This window comes from Palaemon carinicauda, chromosome 3, assembly GCF_036898095.1.
Source record: "Palaemon carinicauda isolate YSFRI2023 chromosome 3, ASM3689809v2, whole genome shotgun sequence".
Lineage (NCBI taxonomy): Eukaryota > Metazoa > Arthropoda > Malacostraca > Decapoda > Palaemonidae > Palaemon > Palaemon carinicauda.
The window spans coordinates 24,708,776-24,718,420 of NC_090727.1; positions in this window are offsets into that span (position 1 = coordinate 24,708,776).

A 9,645-nucleotide genomic window follows, 5' to 3' on the forward strand; every position below is an offset into this window, starting at 1 on the left:
TAATTTTCATACAACAAATACCTACTTTGGCTAAGTTTATTTGCAAGTCACCATTCTGTTTAGGTATAACTTTCCCTTTAATCAATCAAAGCTGAAAATAGGAAAACTTACGATATTTCCTCTTGTTTTACCTACTTTTTCTCTGTGAAACCACTGGCTTTCCAAACCCTCTTCTTATTCTCTTCATATGACTGACCCAATCCCTGACCCTACTTCAGGTCAGCTGCTCTCTTTGCTTCACGTACCTTGCGCTTTACTTCCACATTTTTCTCTCTATATTTTTCATACTTCTCTATACAATTACTCTGCAGCCATTCTTCAAAAGCCCTATTTTTCTCTTCCACTTTTACCTTCACTCCTTCAATCCACCATTCACTGCCCTTCTTCATTCTGCCTCCAACAACCTTCTTGCTACACACATCACTTGCAATCCCAACAAAATTTTCTTTTACTAACTTCCACTCCTCTAAATTTCCAGTTTCTCTTACTCTCACTTCGTCATATGCCATTTTCAACCTTTCCTGATATTTATTTTTCACACCTGGTTTTATTAGCTCTTCAACCCTCACTTGCTCCCTTTTACATCCACCTACTCTATTCCCCCATTCTTTTGCTACAACTAATTTTCCTTCCACCAAAAAATGATCAGACATACCGTTAGCCATACCCCTAAACACTTGCACGTCTTTCAATCTTCCAAACATTCTTTTAGTTATCAACATGTAATCCATTAATGCCCTTTCTACTACTCTTGCATTTGCCACTCTTACCCATATATACTTATTTTTATCTTTCTTCTTGAAAAAGCTAGCGCTTATTACCATCTCTTGTTCAACACACATATCTACCAGTCTCTCACCACTCTCATTTTCACCTGGTACGCCATACTTCCCAATGACACCTTCTACCTCTCCACCGCCACTCTAGCATTTAAGTCACCCATGACAACTACATAATTCCTTCTACCAGTCCTTCTACACACCTAGTTAATTCATTCTAGAACTCATTCCGCTCTTTTTCACTTTTTTCACTACCTGGCCCTTACGCACTGACAAACGCCCAACATTCCCTACCCAACCTAACCCTTACCCATATTAACCTAGATGATATATCCTTCCATTCCACTTCTTTACCTGTCATCCATTCACTCAGCAATAAAGCCACACCCTCTCTCGCTCTTCCCCTTTCAATCCCAGACACTCTACCATATATTTCACCAAACATCACTTCACCCTTTCCTTTCATCTTTGTCTCACACAAGGCGAATACATCCATCCTTCTATTCCTAAACATACTTCCAATCTCACATCTTTTACTCTCTATCGTACTACACCCACGCACATTCAAACACCCCAAAACTAGAGTGCAGGGAGCAGTCACTCTCCCCCCAGCTCCATCTCTTTGTTGATGTCTTGTAGGATTTTATACAGGAGAGGGGGTTCTTCTTGGGAGATTATTTCTGATACCCATGCAATCTCATTACAAAAAAAGTGATCTCTTTCCTTTTTTAGGGTGACACTCCTCATTCAGTAGCCAGTCCCGTGTGGATATTTCCCACTGTCAATGAGTTCAGTTACGTTAAGTCTTATTTGGTATCTTTTGTTCATGTCTTTCTTGAACTTCCTGTTGTACATATGATAAAAAAAATGTTATTTAATATTTGTTTTGAAAACTTCCTTGTTGGTAAGATGATGTTGGGATATATCATTGGACTACACGTGATATTTTCTTAATAATATCAAGAGTATGGGAGTTTTTCAACAATGGCTTCACCAGCTAAGTAGGAAGTTTCCATCATAGTTAACAGCCATGTTCCTGCTGCCATAAAATGTCTTTCAGTTTTAGCAAAAGGACTTTCTAAAACAATTGCCCAGTGATCCAGTCAGGTCAAAGCAAACAACTCTCCCGTTCCACTACATATTTACTTGTTTGAGTTATTTTGGTACACATCACACCCATTTTGCTTCACAGATTACATCAGTCCCAATATCTGCAAAGTTTGCCATTCTGATTCATAATGTTCTTTTCAGTGAGTTCTAGTACTCACTATCGAATTCTTATTTAAGTCTTATTCTTATCATTTATAAAAGTATTAACAAGAGATTGCTTTATAACACTATATTCGGTAGTAAATCTTACATTTGTTCTCTATACTCTTTGTCAACATTACTTTCCCAAACCTGAAAGATGGTAAGTCTACAGCAAGACACTACCATTTTGGAACAGAGATAATACTATCTGCATGTTATCATTGATCACTCTTGTTTATATCAATATACCAGAGAATCGAAATATCTGACTTTCTGTGTTTTACAGTCCTGTTCCTATTAATATATCTACTACTTGTTTGAATACCATGTCCTATTTCTCTTAATAAAAAGGTATTCCAGTGTATATGTAGTGATATTTAAAATACATTAAAAACTGTGGCTGAATTCCTGATTGAACGGCGTTATGGTAGATTTGTTTGACGAGTTGGTGCTTTTTGGAGCACTAAAAACTATCTCAAGTTTGCTGACATTTGTTCGGTCATATGTAAACGCTAAGATGGTATTTCTTTTTGTATAAATTGTTATCTAATGTCAATAGTGTTAGGCTTCTATTTCTTTGTGTATAAATTGTTTACTATTTATTGTCAAGGAATTGTTTTTACAAAAATACAAACCATCTTCCTTTAATGGAAGTATTTTTTCGGCAAACCCGAATGTTTATTTAAATTTTAACGAGGTAATTAGATTCTTGGCATGTCGAGGGTATGCTCCACTTACTAGCCAATTAGAGCAACTCTCACATTGACTTTGGCCCCAATTCATTATCAACGTGCTTCTCTAATGTTTCTGTATTGGCTAATATGATTAGCAAACTATAGCTAATGAGCATGCATTAATCCTTGAGTCACTGTAATGACCCTACAGGGTTGAAGATACAAGTAAACACCTATTACCACCCCAGCGTCCCCCACTTCCGTTAATTGCAAAATCTGACATAGACGGCTGTTAGTTTTAGTAAAACCTGGTCATATTTCTAAAAAGAGGTTGATATTATTGTAATGCGTTCATTCTTTATGTGGTGTCACTGCATTTGTCTTCTTGAATAAAACCTCTGAAAAAAATCTTGTAAAAAAGAAAAAGTAGGATATACTACATTTATGATACATTGGATCTTTTTGTTTGGATTATGACACTGCATAGTAATCCCAATGAATAGCTGCAAATTATTTTTTGTCAAGTTTTAGGCAACGAGATTCAATTTTACAGGGACGTGTTGAAGGGTGCAATTGCATTCATACGGGCTGGAGAGAATTGGAAGTTGAAGAGAGGACCAGTCGTCGGACCTTCAAGCTCAGAAGTGCATCAGAGCCATGTTGTCCGTGCGAATGACAACCGGCCATCCTTCTAAGAAGTGGTGGAACCCATACATCTCCCTTAATTCTTGGTCAAATGTGTAGTATCCAGATTCCACACTAGATGGTTTCCTACCGAAGAAGGACAAAGGGTGGGATTACTCTTTGACTACCCTTTGTCTTTCTGAAAGACATAGAGTGACCGAGAGTAGCGACGATGGCTGAGGGTGTGGGGATGTTCTGAACAGCTGGTACCTTCTCAGGGAAGGGATGAACTCCTTCAGGAGTGATGCGGTACCCTAAGAACGATACTCCACTGAAAGGCCGTTCTATTGTAGGCAGCCGAGCACGACACGCAGCTGAAGGAGATGTTCCTCTTTGAAGGAAGAAGACAGAAGTGTGTCGCACTTGTAACACACTCTGAAGGGGAGGTTGCCGAAGATACCATTCATAAGGCGTTGAAAAGTAGTCTCATTAGTATAAAGGCTATAACAGGATGATTGTGGCTCTATGTATTGAAGTGGGTGGCGATGGTGGTCTTCGGGAAGTCTTATGGGTTCATGGGCATCTGATAATACCCCTTCACTAAGTCATGAATGGATAAAACTTTCACTTTGTTGTGAGTAGGAGGTAATTGTGGCAAGGTTTTGCTGGGAGGCAGTTAATCCATTCTGTCTGCTTGTTCATATGCCAGTAATCCCCACACAGGTGCAGGGGGTTCTTTTTGTGGGACGATATGTAAGGCCAATAAGCATGAGCATGAAGCCTTTTAGCAAAGTTAGATATCTTTCATCTCGGCAAAAATTTACTAGTGATTGCAAATCAATTCAGCAAAGGACACTTGACTCTGGTGAACACTGATGGCTCTGTTGTCTTGATATAGTGATCAATACTTCATTTAGTGGGAATGGTGGACATATTGTGAAGTTTAGGACAGAACACTTTTGAGTATGATGTGAGGAGGTGGGCGAAGGCATCCGTAGGTGAGCTGATGTGGAGAGTAATATATATATATCCACCGTTAAATATTATATTCTGCAAAAATTCCCACTAAACGGGAGCCAAATACTATCAGTTATTATATGTTGATGTTGAACAGGCTGACATAAGTTTCCTTCTTTATAGTTTATATATGAAAGAACTGTTTTAATGTTGTTACTGTTCAGATATGTTAATTTGATTGTTCATTACTTTTCTTGTAATTTATTTATTTCCCTATTTCCTTTCCTCACTGGGCTACTTTTCCTTGTTGGAGCCGTTGTGCTTACAACATCTTGCTTTTCAACTTCGAGTTGTAGCTTACCTCGTAATAATACTAAAGATAATCGGAATATGAATGAAAGCTTGTTATTGTCAGATTTGTAGAAGCAGCAACGTAGCTCAGTACTCGGGAAGAACAGTCTTGCTTGCTTGCTCTTGCGTTGGCAGCCCTAAAAATGAGCTGTGTGTTGAAGAGATGTCGACGAGTAAGAGTCTGTGTTGGCTAACTGTCGTTGAACAACCTCATCCAAGAGGTGGAAATGGGTGAGGAAATTCACAACAAGGATTGGCAATGGGGCGTCAGCAAAGAGAAACTATAAATTATATTTGGCACTCACAAAATATAACATAAGGGCCTCTTAACACGGGGTGGAGATCACAGATCGTTTGGCAGTTACTATCTGGACTTTGGTAGGCTTAGACAGACTAAGTTTTCTCATGTAGAGAACAGCAATCACTGGTGTCTACCAAAAGTTGCTTGCTGTACTTCCATCATGTAAATAGAAAAGAGTACAGAGATGGGAGGCCACTCCCACAAGCCCTGGTCTTCTTAAAAGTCTTTAGGTCACTGACCACTGTTTGCACATTTTAACAAAGTAACTATGAATTTGGGGTGGTAGTAACATATCCGCGGTCGATGTGCATCATAAGGTGGCCGGAGAGGTTACTGGTTGTGGTGTGAAATAGTGGTGAAACATTTTGGTGGTGGGTGCCTTTGTCACCACTTCTTCACATCGCGGGGTGTGTGTCTGTGTCCTACCACATTCTGTCATACCGCATTCATGTAAACTTCAGGTGATGTTGAATAGTTGTCCTCTTCATCTTTTTTTGGGTATTGAAGATGGTGAATTGGTTTTCCATAAGTGAGTTGAATTTTGTCACCAGAACCTTCATGGTCAAAATGTTGACATTAGGGATGGCAGCACATACAAGTTAGGGCAGGCGTCATACCCAAAGGGCACAAAGTAGTTTCACTACCCTATGAGAGCTATTTGTGGCAGGTTGAAAGCAAACGACATCGTCATTTCCCTGAGGGCAAGCAAAGACTTTTAGTTCTCAAAATGTTGTAGAGAGAGCTTAAAAATTTTGGTTATATGGGCAGCTGGCAATGGTGAGTACTGCTCCAGGACAAGTTTTTGGGGCGTAGTACGATATTGGGGGGTGTCTTTGTTCACAAAGGGAATCGTAGATTTCCCAAAAAGTGTTGTTGGTGATACCCCCAAGTATATAGTCTGCTTTGGTGATGTAGCAAGTTATGCCCCTATGTGAAGCTGAATCTTGCTGCACTGAAATCAAGCGAATTCCTCCCTACTGCTATGACCATGTCACAGAGAGAGAGAGAGATAAATCAGGGGCGGAATCACCAAACAGTATGGAGCAGCAGTAAGGGGAAAGGCGGAAGGAAGCTGTTCCTTCTGTGGTCAGCAATTGTGCAATTGGGATGTTAGGTCATATCATAGAGGCTTCAAAAAATTGAACTGTACTTTTTCAAACATATAAAGAGGATATATATAAGTTCTTGCGAGCAAGAACCTCACTAAACTCAAACAAGCTAATACGTGAACTGCCCTATATTCCATAGGTTTGTTCCGTCCAGAATACATATATACAGTTACATAATACTATATTCTTACCCATATTAATATTTTAGATGGACATTCACTTTTAAACATACAATTCTTCAATTATAAATTCCCTATCCTTATTTCATTCATTGCCCTTGTTTTCCGCTCAATTATGATACCAAGATTGTCGTAGATAAGACCTTCCTTTATTTTTTTTATCCACTCTAAAATCAGTTACAAAGCATATCTTCTCTTTCAAAACTATGCTCCAAACCTAAAACTTCAGGGAACCTTTAGGAATTACAATCAATCTTATCCTCTACCTTACTATGAATCATTAACCCTGGATAGGTACGGTGGGTCGTTTGCGACCCCGAGCGTCAAAAAAAAACAGGTTTTTCTCACGTGACTCACCCCTGTGACTGAATTTGTGGGTGATCGACCTGCAGGAGGTGTCTCCCCTACACGCTCTAGTAGTGTCCAGATGTGCATTGCTGTAGCTGTACTCCTTCCCCGATTTCTGAGACGCGTCGGGGTCGTTCGCGTCCGAGTTTACCCTTCTGAGGTAGTTTGCATAATTATCAAAGTTATTACGTATTATGAAATTGTCGTAGAATGGTGCAACTTGTATAGGTTATCAGTTGTGGAAAGTCTTGGTGGATTGTTTGGCTACCATGTGCATGTTTTTTTTTTTAGTTAAAATGTCGTTCATCACCACGAGGACCATTTTACCGCGAGTGCCCCTTTTTCATTTTTTTTCATTTTTTTGCCAAGTCATTTTTCCGTAAGATATTGCCAAATAGTGTCGTAAAACTTTTGCTTGTTTAGTGTTGGAAAGTGTGTCTAGATGATCTGGCTACCCATGCATGACTTTGTTTTTGTCAGATACGACGTAGTTATTGGTATATTGGGTATTTAACTGCGGTTACCAATTTCTGTTTTTTTTTCAATATTTGTAAAAATTACTACGTAGTAAGGAATTGCCGTATATTATTCATTTTTTTTTCATGTTTATGTGTTAGAAAGTGTGCCTTGATGGTTGGGCTAACACGTGCATGTCTTTTTTTTTATCTGAGATGTCGTATATTAGAATGTCGGGCATTTTACCGCGAGTGTCCCTTTTTAATTTTTTTTAATTTTTTTGCCAAGTCATTTTTCCGTAATATATTGCGAAATAGTGTCGTAAAACTTTTGCTTTTTTAATGTTGGAAAGTGTGTCTAGATGATCTGGCTACCCATGCGTGATTTTGTTTTTGTCAGATACGACGTAGTTATTGGTATATTGGGTATTTAACTGCGGTTGCCAATTTCTGTTTTTTTTTTCAATATTTGTAAAAATTTACTACGTAGTAAGGAATTGCCGTATATTATTGATTTTTTTTTCATGTTTATGTGTTAGAAAGTGTGCCTTGATGGTTGGGCTTACACGTGCATGTCTTTTTTTTTTATCTGAGATGCCGTATATTAGAATGTTGGGCATTTTTCCGCGAGTGCCCCTTTTTATTTGTTTTACATTTTTTTGCTTAGTCATGTTACCGTAAGGAATTGGCAAGTAGTGTCGCAAAACTTATATTTTTATAGTGTTGGAAAGTGTTTCTAGATGATCTGGCTACCCATGCCTATTTTTTTTTTAGCCAGATATGGCGTATATATAAGTATGTGTTCGATTTTCCTGTGATTGCCATTTTTTCGTTTTTTCCCATTTCTTTCAAAATTACTACGTACTAAGGAACTATCACAGAGTAATATTTCATTTATATGTTTATTTGTCGGAAAATATGCCTTGATGGTTTGCCTAGCACGTGGCTGAAATTTTTTTTTTCTGAAATGCCGTATATTAGAATGGCCATTTTTCCACGAGTGCCCCTTTTTATTTGTTTTGCATTTTTTTGCTTAGTCATGTTACCGTAAGGAATTGGCAAGTAGTGTCGCAAAACTTATATTTTTATAGTGTTGGAAAGTGTTTCTAGATGATCTGGCTACCCATGCCTATCTTTTATTTAGCCAGATATGGCGTATATATAGGTATGTGTTCGATTTTCCGGTGATTGCCATTTTTTCGTTTTTTCCCAATTCTTTCAAAATTACTACGTACTAAGGAACTATCACAGAGTAATGATTCCTCTAGATGTTTATTTGTCGGAAAATTTTGTTTACTTTTTTTTTGATTGAATATCATCAAATTTTTTTAGCTAAAATATTGTTTTACATTTTTTTTTTCGATTTTATTTCCCTTCAAAAAAAATTTTTTTGGTCAGAATTTTAATTTTATAGTCGTAAAATAATCGACAATTATCCAGCAACCCACCATACAATTTTTATGCATATCCAATAATAATTAGATTAGTAAATAACACCTTGAAATTGACATACCCTTCCTACATTTCAAGTGGCAGATTAGGGAGTCTGAGTCAGTGTGGTTGGCGGCCATTTTGTGGACATATCCGAAGCGTAAGCTGCCCTATCTATATATATTCTTGTTCCCTATAGAATTTGTGATATTTTGGGATATTTTTACCTGCATAAATATCATATTATATATTAAATATATGTATTTTTTTACGAAATTTCCAAGTACTCAAAAAATTACCTTTAGATATGGCCCCTGATATAAATGTAATTTACAAAATAATGAAGATTTTTTTACATATTTCTATTTTAGGATAACATATGTTTATTCCCTAAAAAAATTAGCCACTTCCTATTTCATTTGGGTACCCAAAAAAATTCATGAAATTTGGACAATTTTTTTTGGCCAAAAAAAGTTACCCTTTTTTTCTCATTTCAGATCTTCACCTCCATGGGTCTGACTTCATCCAAAATACATCAAGATGTGTCCTAAACATTAAAGAATCAATTCCTAAAAGGATTTGTGTATATATGTATAAACTTTTTTTTTATGAATTTTTATGTCAGGTCTTTTTTTTTTCTACTTAATTTTTTAAAATATTTATAATAAATAGTTTTTCTGCAGATGAGTAGTATTTATCTTTACAGTTGTTTTAAGCATTCATTGAAGTTTTTTTTGGCAAAAGAAAAAAGGAGGTTACTGCAAAAACTGATTTTTCAAGAATTTTTTTTGGCGGCGGGGTCGTTCGCGTCCGAGTATACCCTTAAAGGGGTGTCCGAGGACCGTACCTATCCAGGGTTAACATTGTCATGCATTTAGCCTTCTGGATGTGTTATTTACATTGTGAAACCTATCTGAGTAAAGAACTGCCAGTGATCTGAACAATTTGGAACCATTGTAAACGTTGGAGCTGCTGCTGTGCAGTGAGTGCAATTGGTTCTGTACAGTCAGTCTGAGAAAGGAATTGCCAATGATGTGACCCTTCTATGAGGGTTTAAACGTTATAGAGGCTGTATTTATTTTAGACTTCTGGAATCGTTCAAAAGGTTGTAAGTAGAAGTGGTCCTGTATCCAGTGGACATAGCCTTCTGGAAACATAGTAAACGTTGTATAGGATATGCAGTAAT